The sequence below is a fragment of the Syngnathus acus genome, chromosome 3 (genome assembly GCF_901709675.1).
Source record: "Syngnathus acus chromosome 3, fSynAcu1.2, whole genome shotgun sequence".
Taxonomy (NCBI): domain Eukaryota; kingdom Metazoa; phylum Chordata; class Actinopteri; order Syngnathiformes; family Syngnathidae; genus Syngnathus; species Syngnathus acus.
The window spans coordinates 628,235-646,456 of record NC_051089.1 but is presented as its reverse complement, the minus strand read 5'-3'; the positions used below and the strand labels follow the sequence as shown (position 1 = coordinate 646,456).

At 46.7% G+C, this 18,222-nt stretch overlaps 1 long non-coding RNA gene across 1 annotated transcript in view; it reads left to right on the top strand.

Moving 5' to 3' along the window:
• Positions 1–17,119, top strand: part of LOC119120292 — a 43,706-nt gene extending 26,587 nt beyond the window's left edge. Inside the window, exons 2-3 of the long non-coding RNA XR_005097494.1 lie at positions 12,794–12,895; positions 16,997–17,119. This is a non-coding gene — a long non-coding RNA (uncharacterized LOC119120292). The remainder of the gene's footprint in view (positions 1–12,793; positions 12,896–16,996) is intronic.
• Positions 17,120–18,222: the final 1,103 nt, after the last annotated feature.

The window sequence follows — 18,222 nt, the reverse complement described above, 5'->3', positions numbered from 1 at the left end:
AGCTATAAAGTTGAAGTTGAAGAAAAAAGGTGAATAAAATAGAAGTAAAGGTTAAAAACAAGAACATAAAAATAAAATATAAAAGACAGAATTCAATTAAAATAATATAAAACAAAAATATGAATATATATATATGAACATAAATAATGAAACTATCAAAAGTACAAATAATTTTAAAGTGAAAAATGATGGAGATTAAGGTCTGATAAAAATTTGCTGTTTTATGTATTCATGACTCACGCTGACGTAATTAACATAGCATCAACACGTATGCTAGAGGGGAAAAAGTAAGAGGCCGGAGGGAGGGAGGGAGGGAGGTAGGGAGGTGTTGGAAGAAGCCACGCCCTTGACACCCTGCCCGCCAGTGATTCATTGCCCAATTTGACGCCTCCGCGCCGTTAAATTGCATCAGCGCTGCCAAAAATCCACGCAGGAGATATGAAAAATTAAATGTCATCGTGGCCACAGCGAGAAAGAGAAAAGAACTTTTACTCCCCCAACGGAGGTGGTGGTGGTGGCAGCGGCTAAATTGGTCCGTGATAAATGGCGGCGCGGGGCAGCAATTAACCTACTTAAGCACGTCAATGGCGGCGCTCTTCTTTAGCTGTCAACAAATATTTTCCCCAAAAATGTGAGCGTCCTCCGGCCGCAGTCTACTCTTTGACTTTCAATTTGTTCCTAACAAGCCTTTCTTTTGGCAGCGTGATTATTTTGCAGCAACTTATTTGAAAAGTTATCTTACTGAAAAAAAGGATGCAACCTTTGTAAGGATGTATGGATTGCCAGTATATATCTTTTTTTTTGACAATTTTTTTTCTTTCTTTCTGTTTTGGTATGTTAAAACAAAAAGGATGTTTTCGACTTTTTCCGGCATGCAGGCAAACACAAAGCGGGAGGAGGTATGCTATCTTTAGCGCGCCTCAGCCTCGCTGCGTGCGCTAAATTATTCAGCGTTACAAACCACAATTACGCTTTATTAAAAAAAGATATAAATTGAAAAAAATCTCTGCAGTGGTTGATGTTCAGGAATCTTTCCTGCCTTGTTTTTGCATCATTCATTCTCCGGGTGGGGAAGAAGGCTTTTGATTTATTTACATGTTTATTTACAATGCGTGTTTACCACATGAGCCGTTTTTAGCAATTAGTTGAGCGACGTACATGCGGTTAGCATTGCCTCTGGGGGCCCCAAAAAAACAAAATCAAAAAAATCGACGAGCACTTTTGGGAGCATCCGATCCTCGTCTGCCATTTTGCTCTAACATGAAAAATACATGCGGAATTTACACTTCAAAGTCGACGGCCATTATGTGAGCCATTAGCTCGTCGCGCTCCCAGTGGCCGCCTCGTGAATCATTTAGCGCACGCTTAGTCCGAACCTTCCCTGCCCCGCACATGAAAAATGACATTGTGCCCACAAGCTACTCGATTGCAACCACGAAATTTGTCGAACAAAATAGGCGTGTGTGTGTGTATGTGATTGAAAAATACTAATTATAATATCTACAATTTTTTCCCACACCATGTTTGGGTTACTTTCCGAACCTTACATATGAATCCAAGTAAAGGGTTTTTTTTTAACAGACGGCGTCCAAACGGCTACGTCAGCAATTAAAACGGGCGGCAGCTGGCTCGGGACGAGCACATTCATCATCGCGAGCTGCCATAAAGCGGCGCGAGATGGATTCTTTGATTTTAGCTTTCCAAGAACATAAATCAAAATCTAAAAAGCGCCAGCCCCGTCAACGCCGCGTCACCCGGAAGATCCATCGGCGGGCCTCTCGGCTGCTCTTGTCCCTCGCCCTCGGCGCTGGGAAATCCATACCTTTCGGGTAACGACCAGCACGGCCGTTCGCACTCAGCGCTCATTGGACGTTGTTTGTCGACATCAAAATTGAACTCGTTCAGTGCCGTTGACGGTTATAGTCGTCATAAATATGGACTGGGTTGGCAGTCAATGAGTTAATGGAATGGAAACAAATATAGACATATGTTGCTGATATGACGGAAGTATGTGCTCCTGTTAAGCGGCAGTCCATTTTTGGAAGAGTAATTCGGCCGGGCCTAATTGTATTTCAGGGAAACCAAAAGTAAGACTTTGCCGGCAGTTTTTTTCCCGCCACGTTATATTTCATGTCGCATTGATGAAATGTCTGCATGGAGATGCATCACCCAGCGCCAACTTCAAGCACAAGATGAAGATTCTCTTGATAGTCCACAAGTCAACAACGGGGGGCAAGATGATCACAAATGACAAATGTTGCGGAGATATCCCGACAGAGGCAAATCCCATTCTTTTCATATTTGATCCTCAAGTGATCACTTTGTCAAAGTCCAAAGGTGGCGGCGCTTCCATCCGTCCAGCTTGCGCCCTGTGATTTTGTGCTCCGCTCCTCATTTCGAGCTGTCAACGTGGACACATTTGTCTCTGTCACGTCGCGCCGGCCCCTCCCTCACCAGACATTCCCCACTCCCGTAGAAATCAATCTCCGCCACTTAAGAGCACATTCAAGCATAGAACAAATAAAAGCAACACGTACGTACGTGTATGGAAATCCAAAGTCATCCGCCCGCAACGCACTTTCAATTACATCACCGACAGCGGCGACAATTAAAGTCTTATTTAATGTTGAAAGCATATTACCTTCCATTATTACACGCCGCGTATCAATAGGACGTCGTCTTATTGCTTGTGTGCCATCACAGCTCATTTGGTTTCCCGTAATCAACGTCATTCAGCTGATATGAGAACAAAAATGTTTTAATGTTTGCCCGTGTAATCATGGGACGCACGTCAGCGTAAATGAAAAAGGAATAGTACAATATTACAGCGTACGCGCCACTTTCTAATGTGCTTCTCTGCGTAAAAACATAAAAGCTCCACTCCAGCATTAGGTCACGTCGATTCAGTCCAGATGATTTTCTCTCGGGGTTTTCAGAATCGTACCATTTTGAAACGTAAACGGCCGACCGACTGGGTGCTCACGGAGCAGATTTTCTTGTTTGTTCCAGGCCGCAAAGTCGTTCGGCAACAACTCAAACGCCGGACGTTGACTCCGAGGCATGAATGAATGATTTGCAATTTGTGTCCAAAAGCATCTGAGCTGCCAGGAAAGGTGAATAGGTGTCAAAGTCAAGGCCCGGGGGCCAGATACATCATTTGATGTGGCCCGTGAAGACAAATTGTGCATCGTCTTCATGTATCAATACCAAATGAAAAATGGAGTTTGCTTTTATAAAATAGTTCTTGCTAGCAATTTTTATTTCCATTGATTTGAACAGTTTTGACTACTCTCTGATTTTGAAGGTAATTATTCAACATTTTCTTGTCTAGCCTATACTGTATACAATCTAAGGCTTTGACAGTCAATATGGCCCTCGGACGGAATCTATGATGACGAAAAATCTCTTTGACACCCCTGGTCTAAGCGATTGTTCTTTCTTTGGAGAAACTCTCGACTTGAGCCGGCAGTGCTGCCGACTTTGTTATTGGCCCAATGAAACACACTGTTCATTAGACCATTGATCAACTCGTCTCATCCTGTCACAAGATTACAGTTGGACGGCACACACACACACACACACACACACACACCCCTCTGCGGCCAGGCTGAGGCTTGCTAAGTGAGGTCAAAGGTAACATGTAGTAATCCATCTAAGCGGCGTGACAGCGGCAGCTAATAAATCACTTATTCATCCTTTAATCCATTGCTTGTCCTCACTGCAAACTAGCAAATGCACGCACGCACACGCACACACACACGCGAGTGTACTGTTTGACTTCATGTGTCAGTCACTCATATCCATTTGTTTTTGCAATTTTTGGGAAGGAATAATGCTTGGCTGAATGAAGTCCATTTTTACAGTATTATATTTATTTCAATCAGATGATGTGTTGTGCATATAATCGTTGTTGCTTTATTTTTTTAAACAATATAATAATGCTATGATCTGAATTATAATTGGAATAATGACACAGTTTGTATTGACCAGTGAACAAAAATGTCTTGTCTTTAATGAAGCTAAAGAATGGACCACGTCGGGTTCTGTAAATGTGTCTGCTTTTATATTCATGCTCAACATTTGATTGGTCGTAAAAAATCAAATATATATATATATTTAAAAAAAGAAGTGTTCGGAGTTTTAATAATTTATGAGTGTGTGAAAGCTCATCAAGATCAAACTCACTTTGCTCACACATTTCTTTTATGTAACCCAAAAGAAAAAGAAGCTTCATGTCCGCTCGTTTAAATTAAAGCTGCCATCAAAAACCCTTCAAGCTCTTTTTTTTATCTCCTTTTTTTTGGTCTCTCCTCATTGCTTCGTTTAATTGTCTCCTTTCCGAAGCCCGACGTCTCGTGGGAGGAAACGCCAAGACGGAATTGAGAAGGAAGGATTGCAAATGGGAAGCTAATGGACAAAAAGTGAGGAGGAGATACTGGCAAGGAAAGAGTTGATAAACTTGCTGGCACGATGGAGGGCTGCGCCGTTGTGGGGGCTCTCACAATGATGCGGCTCCTTTCATTCCGTTGATATGTGACCATCTCATCTCACTTCTTCTCCCTGCTCATCCCACTTCCTCCTTCGATTCCATTTCTTCCTCTCGTCACGATCATTTCCGACCACTTAGTCTCTTTCCACCTCTGGGTTGTTCTCCTCCCACTTTGCAATTCATCTCCTACATGCCTGCTCCTCCCTTTTCATCATATGATTGTGACCTGCTGCCCGTGCGGGGAAAAAGTGGGATGAGACGGGAAGAGGTGGGCTCCAGTCATTGTTTTGGGGGCCTCCGAGCGATTGAAGCGCAAAGTGGAGGTTGGGGCACGAAAAAAAGAAAGCCATCGGGCTAATATTCCCGTCATCCGTGTCACCAAAAAGGCGGAGTCGGACGCGGCGGTAACGCCGACACCTAATTAGCGAGCGGCGCACTCGGCTGCTTTTAACGCTAATTGGACCATCTCGGCCTTCATTATAATTGACTTCCTCGCCCAAACTGTGATCATGCAGACAAGCAGAACTGAGCGCGCCCGTTAGTGGCCCACAAAGTGACGCCAGTTAATGCTTCATTAGAAGCAGCACATTTCAAAGCAGACACCCTCCCCGCAACCTTCATTGAAGCGTCACAATCGGCGCCTTCAAAGGCATCTTTCATACAAAGATGCCAAATGACGAATGACGTTGAAATTGCAATCAATTAGCAATATCAGCAACTTTTTTCTTTTTTTTTTTTAAACGACACAAGCTACACAACACGTTTTACGGCTTTCGCTCACGGTTGTCGTCTGTCAAGATTTCCCGCTGACAAGCTGGCGGCGCCGGAAGGATAGCACCTAAGATGACACTTGACGTGAATTATCATAATCGCACGATTACATGTGTACTTCAGATTTGCCTGCTTGTGACACTCTGCAAGTCACACTCACACATTTGGTAGCTTTTTGCTGTGATATCCTTCGGTAGCCTTACAAATAAATGTCTCGTATCCCAAATCGACTTTCCCCGTTGTCATGAATGAAAATGCCATCATCGCGTTTCAAAACAATTCTAACATTTTTATTCGGATTGAAAATAGGTTGAGGCAAAATAACTATTAATACGTTTGAATGCTCACTATTTGAAGGAATATCATTCCGGGGAGCGGGATGCTGCTTTTCAATTGGATTTCTCTTTGACTGTTTTCAAAAGGTATTATGTCTTGTGTTTACACTCATGTGTCATTGAGTTGTTTTGTGTGCGTGTGTTTTGGCTTGGAGATCTTTTTTTCAAGCCAAACATGCATATTGCAAGCTTGTGAATGAAAAGTGGACCATCGGTCCTTCAAGTCAAGAAGTTGACGTTTTTTGCGTGAAGGGCTTGAATGCACTACTTTTCAGGTTGTATTTGTATTTTGACTGAAGTACAAGACGCGAGTACTTTTGCCACCTCTGAAGGCGTGGTGTGCTTGACGTATTTACATGACACGTGTGAAGGTAATCATCAGCATCATCTTCATACTAAGCTGGATCAGAAGCCTCATCTTCGTCGTACGCTGGCTGGCTGGCTGGCTGGCTGGCTGGCTGGCTGGCTGGCTGGCTGGCTCATGCCGATGATCCGCCGGTTAAACCCCCCGCCGCCGTTGCCGCGGCAGCCGCCATCAAAGGCGAGGGCCCGGGCGTCACTCACGCCGGCGATTACGGCCCTGAGTGGCACCCGACGACTGACACTAAGCGGGCGCCTCAATGCGCCTCCGTCAGGACCTGGCAGGTCCCGGTGACACCGGGGGCCGGGCCGCGTCCCTCACGTGTGAGGATTAGCCCAGCCGCCTGCCATCACCAAGCCACTCCACGCTCACTCACGCTCACACATACAACACAGGAGGTGATGTACAGTGCAGCTCAGCCAGGGCTTCTTAAACGACGGCAGGCAGGCAGGCAGGCAGGCAGGCAGGCAGGCAGGCAGGCAGGCAGGCAGCCAGCCAGCCAGCCAGCCAGCCAGCCAGCCAGCCAGCCAGCCAGCCAGCCAGCCAGCCAGCCAGCCAGCCAGCCAGCCAGCCAGCCAGCCAGCCAGCCAGCCAGCCAGGGGAGCCCCTGGCAATCCTGACGCCAGATAAACCTCGACCCAAAATTCACTTGGAATCATGTTGACATTTATGGATGGATGTTTCAACTTTAATCTTCACCAGCTGATGATTAGAGAGAAACCTGTTCCAAAATGGCCTCCAAGTCCATGGAGTGGCGTCCTCTCCGGCCGGCCGTCTCTTTGCAAATTCCCTTTCAACAGTTTGAAATGTTAACTTCTCTTTTGACGCGGCGCCTCAAAAACAAATTAAAAAAAATAAAAAAGTGGAAGAGCGCTCACTTTAACTCGCACGTCTTGATGTGTCAATGGAGGCAGTGAAGGCGAGTAAATAGCTCATCATGTACATCAGTTATTCATCACAAAGTCACAAGTCCTCCGCTTTCTTCCTGCCAAATAGTGACACGTGTACTTCAAGTCTGCATGTTTAAAGCCTCATTCAAAATTCATCACTTCACATTCATTAGACACCAAAGGGAGGGAGGGAGGGAGGGAGGGAAGGAGGGAGGGAGGCTCTGGATTGGCTTGGAAATTGGCAAAAGGCGGGAAAAAAAGTGAAAAAATTCCCAAAAACTGCGCTTTGTTCCGAAGTCGCTGTCTTCTTTGTTGATCAAGACTAATTTGCTCCTGGCCTCGGCCGTATTTCTCCTTTATTGTACATTCATCGCTCATTTGAAATGCTAATTGGATGCGTCCTAACGTATGCAGCGGCCGATATGTTGCAAGCGCGCCCTTCTGGGCATAAAAGTAGTACTTTGATGCCATCCTGTCGCCTTTTTTTTTCAAATGTAGGTAAAAAAAAAGTTTCCCGCTAAATTAGCATAAGAAAACAAGAGCGTGTGGAACCGCGGTGCTCAAATAGTCTGAAGAGGGATCAGCCTCTTCTTTCATTTTCATCGAGGCATTTTATCGGGCAGCCCCACCCGTCCCACCCGTCCCATCCCCTCAGCCGTGATTGTTGGCGCCGACCGACCGACCGACCGACCGACCGGCCACGTCTGGCGTGGCTGCTGCCATTAACGCTGCCGCAGCTTTCCAGGTGGCTAATTCCTCAGCCCAGTTCATCGTGCCGCTCGTACATAAGATGGCTATTTCGGGCTTACCTAGCTTGATGGCGTGCCTCGTTAGAGACCTCACCTCAGTGACGACAATCGGTCACCACTTTTTGATTAAAACTCAAAAGTAAAATGGTTCTTTTGTGATGGACGCTCATTGTCAATCATTCGATTGCATCTATTTATATCAATCTTTTGTATACGGTGACATTCATTCCTCCACCTTTGCAGTTAGCACATTTAATGAGCTGATGTTCACACATTCACACCTTTAATTGGCTTTGTCAACGTAAACGTGTTTCTCCATTTATATTTGGCCATTTCAAACCTCCGCTCGTAAACCACAGCCGCAATACGTCAAATCGAATCATGTCTATGAAATCAAACGTTGCCTTTATACGCACTCAAAACGTCCACGTTAGGATTGTTGACATTTTGCGATTTTTGACGACCATGGTGAATAGGAACATCATGTCATACAACTCATACAGTAACATTCCTTTCGAGGTTATCAAGACTCGTGTTGCAAAAAAAACAGCGCTTGTGGCAATCTCTCTCTCTTGGTCTCTCTCTCTGATTGATTGAATGATGGTGACGGATGGTATGGGAGCGGCGCCTCGACACCGGGAGACTTGCGGGCGGTCACGGCGGCGAGAGTGGCGACGGAAGACTATTAGCTGCGGCGCAATCAAATCTCGCAAGCTTCCGGACACGCTCGTTATTTATGCGCGCTAATACGAGTATATTAAAGCGGCTAAACGGGCTTTAGCGCTCCATCACTCACAGGACCAATCAGACCACGCATCAATCACCACCCCGGGAAACTCGGCTCGCCCGCGGGAACCGCAATCGAGAGCGAGAGGACAAATTGGACCGAGGTGCGCCATATGTTCCCCGTCCATCGCAGGCGATTGTTTGCTTACAAAAGAGATTTGAACAAGCACAAGCGTATCTTCTTTATCCTCTGGGAGGAACGACGTGCGTGATTAAGGCTTATCGACGAGTCCCCGAAAAGTATGACGCAGCAAGAAATTGCTGACATTGACCTGAAGCAAACATGGCAAAAATGGATCTGTTCTGTTTTGATGACCACAAATGAGAGGAGTTGGTTTCAAACGATGGGACAGACTTGTGCTCACATTTGTATTTCAACTTACTTGCAACAGGATGTTCCGTCACCGATTTTTAATGATGATGATGTTGGTGTGTGAGCGTTTGGTTATTAAGAGCGCCTCCCCGTGTCAGCCCATAAAAAGAGCAGATATATGATGTTTTAATACTCGCTTATAAAGGAAAACATAAAAATGCAAAATGCAATATCCAGCAGCTGTCACGTTGATAAACAAAGCTGAATATTGATACGTCTGTAAATTGGAGACTGGGAGGGGGGTGCGCAATAATGTTAACATGAAATTACGGTGAACAAAGCGAGTGCTCCGTTCCGCCGCCTGTCACCGCGCGGCCGCTCGTCGCTTTCTCAAAGGCAATAAAGCTTCGCCGCCGTAGACGACTCCGAGCCGCGCGCGTGTGACCGCACGCAATATTGCTCGTTGGAGAAAAGTTGCACCGGGGCCGCATGTCTGTCACAGGTCACAAGCTGCAGCTGGATAATAATATAGCTTTCATGAAATCAACACGACAAGGACTCCAGCACAAAGTTGCAATCACGTGATTTCAAAGAAAAAAAATCCAAGTCACACAAGCTTCAGTTTCCATGCGCTTTGCCGTTCCTGGTGTTTGTTTTTCCAAACGCAACGGTGACCAGAACGGAAAGGTGCCGTCTTCCCGCTTCCAGCCGGTCTGACTTTTAAGCGAAGCTGTCACGGCGCTCAAACGTCTTCTTCGGCGGTAAACGGCTGCCCGAGTCCATTGTCGGCCCGCTAACAAAGCGCATGCTAACTACATCCCGCTAACAAGGCGCGCACCTTCCAGAGTTAGCGCTTCACGTCTTCGACAAATGGACTCGGCACCTCGTCGGCTCGCTCGCTCGCTCTTCCGTTTTGAAAGGCACCAATCAGCCGCTGTCTGTCATGCATCCCGGCTCGCGAGCGGCTGACAACTTGGCAGGCGCCGGGCGGGCCGGAGCGCTTCATTCATTCATTCATTCGTCCTGATGACACTCTGCCGATATCCACGCGGCCGAAACGGGAAGTCGGCGGCCGGCGGCGCAGCCAAGCGAGCAAAATGAAAAGCTCGCCCTGCAACTTTTCGCATCGGGGGCGTACGGCAGTTCACCAGGCCTGGCTGGGGTTAGCAGTTGCTTTATTTGATTTTGTTTATTCTTGTTTTATTTTTCACCGCAGTTATTTTCATTCTCTTTGAAGGAAGGAAAAGAGCCCGGATTGTATCAGAACATTAGCAGTGTTCCTCCGCGATGCAGAAAGAGAAAAACTGCAACATGAAAGTCCTCAACTCACTTCCTCACAGTTTTTGGGCACCAGAATTTCACAAGATGGCGGCGAAGCACTCCTCTTGTTTTCGCAAAACTCCACTTGGACGTGTTTTTTCGGCACGACAATGTTCGAATGTGGCGGTAACTCCTCAGGTACCACTGCGGGGGAAAGCCATCCGATGGATGCGCGAGCGTGAGATGTCGATGAGCCGCGTGGTGTATCGACGTAGCCCGGGGTGTCAGCGAGGCGGCTCACTGGGCCTGAACTGTTACCGAAGGGGGCCACGGCCGATAATCGCAAACACCGACACGGCTCAAAGCATTTCATCGCAACGAGGCAAAAGAACACTTTTTGTCTCTTTGAAAGACAAAAGCCTCAAAAGCGATCAGATCGTTTTCACCGCAATAAATGCAAAAACCAATGTTAAGTCAATATAGCCAATCAACACCTTTTGGAAAATGCCTCTAATTGTGTTTTCAAAGTTGACTTTCTGGCCTTCTAATGGCCCAAGTGGGCCCAAGTGGGCCTGCAAATCAAGCGGCAGTTAAGCAAGTGTGCGTGTCTGGCAGCCAAGCAACCACAATCCATCCGCACATCAAAACGAGAAACAAAACCAAGTACAAATACTTTGTTACGCTACTACCGTTCTTTAGAGTTACTGAAGTGAACACGGTCATTTTGGCCCTTGTACCTTTCCGAGTATGCATTTTGGAGTTGAATCTCTCCTTTTTTGACAGTATTTATTTATACTTCTCAGGTTTGACAACTTTTTTGACTAAAGTGCATTTCAGAGTCTGTACTTTCTTACTTGGGCCCAAGTAAAGCAATTGAAAGCGCACTTTGAACCGCAAAAGTATCCGTACTTTTCCGAGTACTTTAGTCACCTGCGAAAACGGGGGCTTCTTTCTTTGGCGTCGGCGGGCGGGACATTGATCTGCGGCGGGATGACGGATGGCGGGCGAGGAGGTCAAACGAGGACAACGATTGCAGGAAGGAACGCGGGGCGAGCAATGGGCCAGTTGCGCGCCGGGCTCCAAAGTGGGATACATACGAGGCCTAACGCCGGCCGACAGCCCGTGTGATGTTTTCCTATCTTTCATTATCAGGCGGCAGGCCGGCCGCCGCACGTTCCCCGTTGATGTCCGAGCGGGCCGGCCCGGCTGATGGACAGATGGATGGGATGCTTGATGAGTGTCTGGCAGGTGCTTTGTCAGCGCGCCGGGCAATCTCACGGCGGCCAAAGAAAGAAAGAAAGAAAGAAAGAAAGAAAGATAGAAAGCAAGCGCTCGGGGCGGCGCAATCGAATCAGCGCTAAACGAGGCGGCGTGAGCGCTCTTTGATCACCGCGAACGGCAGCCGCTGTCACTCCAATATCAGCTGCCTCTAATTTAGAAGAATGCCCCGAGAGGAGGTCAATCTCCCGGCTCATATGCGATGACTGATAGATCCAATACCTCCGCAATCAGATAAAACTTTGACAAATGGCCCGGCCCGGCCGGGGCGGGCCCGGGCCTCGTCCCTCCGTCCCGTCGCCCCGCGCTGGCGTTGATCAATGGGGGCCGGCGAGACGCCGCGCTCGGCCCGACCGGACGTGATGAAAGGGCCCGGAGGATATTGCTTTCTCGCCGACCCAAAGGGAAAAACCCGGACCAAAGCGAGGAGACGTGACACGCCAAGTGTCCCTTGTTGTCACAAGAAAAACTGAAAAAAACCGGGCGTTTTTTCAAAAATGAGGAACAAAATTCACGGGTAGAGCTGTAAGTTAATATTTTGCTTCCACCTTTGTTGCTGAGGTCATTGCGTGTACTGTGTGCATGTGCGTGCGTGCGTGCGTGCGTGCGTGCGTGTCAAGTTGGCAACACGTCACAAGTTTAAGCTGCTTAAGTCCACCAAGAGCATCTGGAATCCACTTGATCTTGTTCTCAACTTTTTAACTCGACTGACTTTTTGTGCTGTCACATTAGTGCCAGCGGAGGCATTAGTGAGCTGTCGACGACGATTGAAACAAAGTCATATGTGTTTATTTTGTTTCCTCAATTTCATTTTGGAACAAACAGGAAGCTCTGTATTATTTGTAAGATTTGAATATTTTGAAAATAAATGAAGAAATCCCATCAAATTAAAATTGGAATAAATACATACATATTGTTGTGAGCCTGCCCTAGCTTTGTTTGCTCATATCGTGCACCAGTAGACAGTTCAAAGCTGACCAGTGCAGTCATTTTTTTTCTCCTCATTATTTGCCACGGGGTTGAAAAGACAAAGCTTCCACAGGCTTGGTTCGATTCGGAGCAAAAAGTGCCCGTCAGGCCGATCAATCATGTTGTTTTCTTCAACCACAACATCTGGTCCTGCAGACTTCCTGCTGGACGTGTGTGTGCGTGCGTGCGTGCGTGTGAGGCCTGTCATCAACAGTCCGTACGGGCCTGATGATGTCATCGAGGGCTGCTCTGCCTGTTTTTCCCTTTGTTATAAATAACAACAGGCCACCTGGACTATGTATGTGTGTGCGTGAGCGTGGCCAGGCCTTAATGATCCCTCAGGCTAGCCGGGCTGAGCTAAGCCTCAAAGCAGAGCAGAGCACATGCATTCTGACCTAATGGCACAGTGGAGAATTCCTTATTTGTGCATGTGTGGGATATTTCAAGGTTTTCATGATTGTATGCATGGAAGGAAGGAAAGAAGGAAGGAAGGAAGGAAGGAAGGAAGGAAGGAAGGAAGGTGTTTTTATGTGCACGCGTGTGCTGCCTGCCCATGACCAGTATGTGCGTGTGTGTGCGTGTGTGTTAATAGGCCGGCGGAGGATTGCATGGAGGACTGACGCTGGCATAGATGGATGGTCCAGGACAGAGAGTGTGCTGACAACCAGTGAATACGGGCCATCGTTGCAGAAAGGTCAACACACACACACGCGTGCACACACGCACTACACACAGCACTACACTAATGTCAAGAGAGTAGAAAAAAAGGAGGTGAGAAATATGTGCGTCTCCTCATTTAGATGACTTTGAAACTTTTGATAGCATGTGGGGAAAAAAAAAAAACTTTTCACTCTAACGGAACACGAACATCCGAGCTCATACTCTACTTGATGTCAACTACTATGAATTGCACGTCACACTGTACATGTGCACCAATGTTCTAAAAAAGCTTGCCAGCCGCCTTGTGATTACAAGCAATCTTTTGACTTGGAGTTTTGAAATAACCTTGGCTAACAAAGCGCACGCCACTTGGACCGTGCTAACTTTGCAAGAGAGTGAGAGTGGAGGCTTGCAAGGATGTGAAACTAGCAAGGCGAGGACGCTCGCTTGTGGTCCGGCAGGTCAGATGTCCTCCAACCTCCGTGAAGGCTTTTCTCTCTTTTCTTTTCTGCTCCTCATTTTCTTTTCAGCACACACCAAAAAAAAAAAAAAAAAACACACACACAGACGCACTTTGCCGCAACGAAGCGCGATTGTAATCTGAAATAAATGAAGGGGGCGAAGGTGGCGGGCGGAGGGGGTTGGGAGCGCACGCCGCATTATCACCTTGGCTGAGCGTGAGGAGTTGGGAAAACAACAACAAAGAAGAAAAGAAGAAGAGGAAGACGAAGGTCCAGCAGGCAAATTCATCTTGTGCTGCTACAATCAATCTCGGGCCAAAAGAAATACACAATAACTAGGCAGGAAGAGGCCAAGATTAATGGGCCAGCGACATCTCCACTGACCAGCACCACCTCCTCCTCATCCTCCTCTTTCCCCTTCCCACACGCACACACACACACTCACATGCACACACATGCACAGAGGCCGTGCGGTGATCTATGGCCACTGCTGACTGCTTTACAAGTGCATTAGCGGCGTTAATGAGAGCGAGCGGGCGAGCGAGCGAGCCAATGGCCAGTCACTCAGCAAATGAATGCCAGCCAGGACAAGCGAGCCTCGCGCTCATCATTCAACGACACGTCTTGAAACATGCGCCCGCTTTCCAGATTGACACTTTCCTTTATTTTGTTGTCGTAACAATGCCTTCTGGCAAAAAAAAAAAAAAATTAGACTGATGCTCAAAGTATGTGGATTGCGTCAATGAAATACTTGAAGCAAAATCTTTTAGCTAAAGCTAAATCTTTTAGCTGGAAGAAATAAGATGAGAAAATGTAACCGTCATTTGCCAAGATTTATTTACGCATTGATCAATCAGGATCCCGAGTAGCATGTGCTAAGGCTCGGCTCGATCGAGGAGTGAAATGCTCAGCCAACAAGTTCCAGAGTATGACAAGAATAGAAGGTATTTCTTTATTGTCCCACACGGGGAAATTCCAGTTAACGGCAGCCAATAGCGACAATAGCGGTTAGGCCCGTTAGCTTTGGCGATTCATTCCCATTGCCGCTAGCGTTCAAATATTCATACTAGCGGGACCATAGGACCTGCTGCCAGGAACGCGGGCAAATTATTGAATGCGCATAAAATGACGCGGTGGGCCGGATCTGGCCCCTGCCCCCAAGTTTGACACCTGCGTTCTATTGTGGTACAACACCAATTTAAACTCAGTGCTTATTTAGGAAGCTTAAGCCCCGCCCATTACAGAGGCGGTAAGCACTCATTACGCGGCGAGAGCCATATATCAGCGACTTTGTTTAACGAGCCACACGACGCAAAAACCTATCGAGCGTGTCGGGCGCCCACTTGCGATGCCTTTTGGCTAATAGATAGCATGGGGGCGCGTGACCGCTCACTCTGTTCTCTCCCTGCCTGCACCCTTTATCACACCCCCACCTGCCTTATACTGTATGTTTAAAAAAAAATGGGAGCAAACACACCATTCCCAGCCAGATAGAGCACCTTTGTGTGTTTGTGTGTCTGTAATTACCAGTGAGTGAATGTGATATTGTGCAGTTGTCTCTCACACACACACACTTGCTGCTTTGTGTACAAAGAATTAAAGAGTAATGTATTCCAAATGAGAGCGTGTGTTAGCGCTCCATCTTAATCATGGCATGCAGGGAATGCGAATGCCGCGAGTCGCTGTGTGCACACGCTTGGTGATCAACTTCGTATTAGAGTAATCCCGTACTTACCAGTTGGCACAATTCACCTTTTCTCATTTGGTTTTCTCACTTATTTTGCATTGTTTGTGTGCTTTACGCAATGCTCTAAAATGCCACTAGAGGGTACCAAATCGCAGTCATTACTGGAATTCGTAATCGCTGTCAAGGATGTCGAGGTGATCTCTAGCTGAGTATTGAGGATCTTTCTGTCTATATATATATATATATATATATACGTATATATACGTATATATATATATATATATGTGACTGAGATTGCAAGCCTGCAAAGCATGCTCTTCACCTGAGATGCTTGCAGAAAATGTGACAAAGAATAAACATGATTTGTATGTTAAAAATAGAGCGAGAAATTGGAATAGGTTGAAAGTGGTCGTGCATGTGAAGCCATGACGTCTGAATGCACGCGACGGCAAAACATCACTTGTAAGGTGCGATTGCTGGCGACAACCTTTCACTTCTCATGTGGCGACACACGCACGCTTCCGCTAATAGCAGACAGCGTAGTAGGGTGCAAAATCTCCTCACAATGTGAAACAGGATGCTCCAGCGTGCATTGTCGGGTGCTAAAAGCCTCTTCACGTTTGGAGCGGATGATGAGGTGCAAACATGCAAAAAAGTGAGCCAATTTCAACAAGAAATCAAAATCTGGAGAAAGGCTGCATTGCTTGTTTCACCTTTTCACCTTTCCTTATATTTACAAATGACGTTCATGTATTTATTCTATAATAGGTACGTATATAAGTCATGCACATGAATCATGCCTGTAAGAAATGAATCAGAGAAAAAAATATCTTTAAAATAGTGCATGAAAATGCCTACAAAAAAGAAATATAAAAAAACATATCCAACAAATATTGAATGCAGCAAAAAATTAAGAGGAAAAGAAGAACAAATTGGTTGACTAAAACCTCACATTCTATTCCAGATGCTGGCAGAAATCCAGCAAAAATGTCAAAAAAAAGAGCTGGATGACCAACATGTTGTTTTTCACCCCACTTTACTTCCTCGAAAGGTTGACCATTTTCAAAGATTCAAGTGACAGACAGACACCAAGTTTGATAAAACGGCACACGGTTGAAAACACACACACACACACACACACACACACACACACACGTGCGCACACAAACATGCGCAAAGACCATTAGCATCTCGGCAGAGGTAATTACCGTTAGCACCCAAGGGTGTAACCTTCCTTCATCCCTGAACGCTTCACACCAGTTTGGCCCCAAATTAGAGCGTGTGAGCATGGCCATTCGACATTCAAAATACAAATAAGCACTTTCTTAATTCCCCTGCAAACTCCCAAATACAACCATCACTGTAAACGTTTTCATTTGATATGAAATAGCAGACATAGTATTGCTAAAGCATTAATACAGGGGTGTCAAACAAATGTTTGTCGCGGGCCACCTCGTAGTCATAGTTTCCTTCGGAGGACTGTCACTGTCTTGTCTTATATACAGTAAAAGTAAAAGCAGTAAAAACTTTTAAGAAGATAAATGGGACAGCATTTTTTTCAAAGTGAAGACAGCTTATAATTTTAGTATTGACACGTGAAGTCGTTGCACAATTTGTCTTCGTGGGCCACATAAAGTGATGCGGTGGGCCGCATCTGGCCCCCAGCCTTGACTTTGACACCTATGCATTCATAGATAATATTGCATGCACTCCTTTTAGTGGAATTACAAAAGAGAGGCTTGATATGCGATACAACTGGAGGGAGGCACTAAAAGGTTTTGAAAGTGATAAGGAACTGTGGTGAAGTTTCAAGTTGGCTCGAAAAAGGCCTTCAAGACAGTTAACAGATGCCCTGCCACCGACATGTCAATCAAAACTTGCCGGCCAATGGCAGGTGCACGTTTCCCCACGGGGGAGCATCCTTGTCATGTGTCCTCCTCGTCTCCAGTTTTTCTCTGTTGTGACGTGTCCACTCTGCGCCTTTTAGGACGTGTCAACGCGTCGCCGCCGCGTCAAAGTGTCATCTCCGCTCTGGCGTCTGGGCCCGGCGGGCTCCGCCACTTGGGCGCTACTTTGACGTCCCCTGGCGACCAGGATGACGGAACCTGAGGTGACAGCATGTGTGCGTGTGCGTGTGTGTGTGTGTGAATGTGTGTGTGTTGGCGGACAGTGCTAACCAAGTCAGCATGGCGTGGCGGCCTGAGCACAGCAGGGGTGTCTCCAAAGTCAGATGAAATTATGTAATCCCCCTTAGTTAGTATGTTGCTTAGTTTGTTTGTTCATTATTAGTCAAAAGGCAGCGCTCCTGCTACATTTCATGTGCATTAGTGCCACCCACAGGACGGGAGTGGAACAGCATCACAATTCTTCCAGAAAACGAGTTTGTTAGACACGTGTGGACTTGTTAGCGGATGTCTCCGCTCCACCGAATGGCCGTCCCGTTGTGTGTAACCTTTCCAAGTTTTGGGATTGAGATGAAATCCAGACCGTCTTCATTTGGAAGCTTGATTTGGACACGAGCAACAAACGTGAACGTCACAGAATCCAACAGGCCGTATAAAAGACGTTTCTCGGGGCGGCGCGCTGCAGCTCGGCTCAGCTCAGCTCGGCTCCATCCATCACTGTGTGTATTCACAGCTGCTCTGCTTGGCTTGCCGCTAAATTAACAAGCTTTAAAAACAAGCTTGACTTTTGATTTTCGTCTCGGTGTCTGGGAATTGTCCTCAGGCTTTCGTCCGTCTCAAGTCATGGCCTGTGTCCGCTATACCTGCTGCTGCTGCTGCTGCTGCTGCTTTTACGTTTGTGTGTGTGTGTGTGTGTGTGTGTGTGTGTGTGTGTGTGTGTGTGTGTGTGTGTGTGTGTGTGTGTGTGTGTGTGTGTGTGTGTGTGTGTGTGTGTGTGTCGGTGCGTGCGTGCGTGTGTGTTGTGGGGGGGGGGGTGATTGATCGATGAGGCGTCCCTTGTCCATTTATTTCCCACCTATTCGGAGCTGGTTAAATTTTGGAAAAATGAGAGCGCGCGGGAAAAAAGAGAGATGGCGGCAGATTACACCGAGGTGAGCTCGTACATCTCAAAACGACAAAGGCGCCGTGAATTGTCTGTGAACATTAAGTTATCTAAATGAAAATCAATAGTGTGTGCGGGTGTGCGTGTGTTCAGTGCACAAGGGCAGTGGCTAGTATGGAAGGACAAGCAACGTGCTTGCACTATATA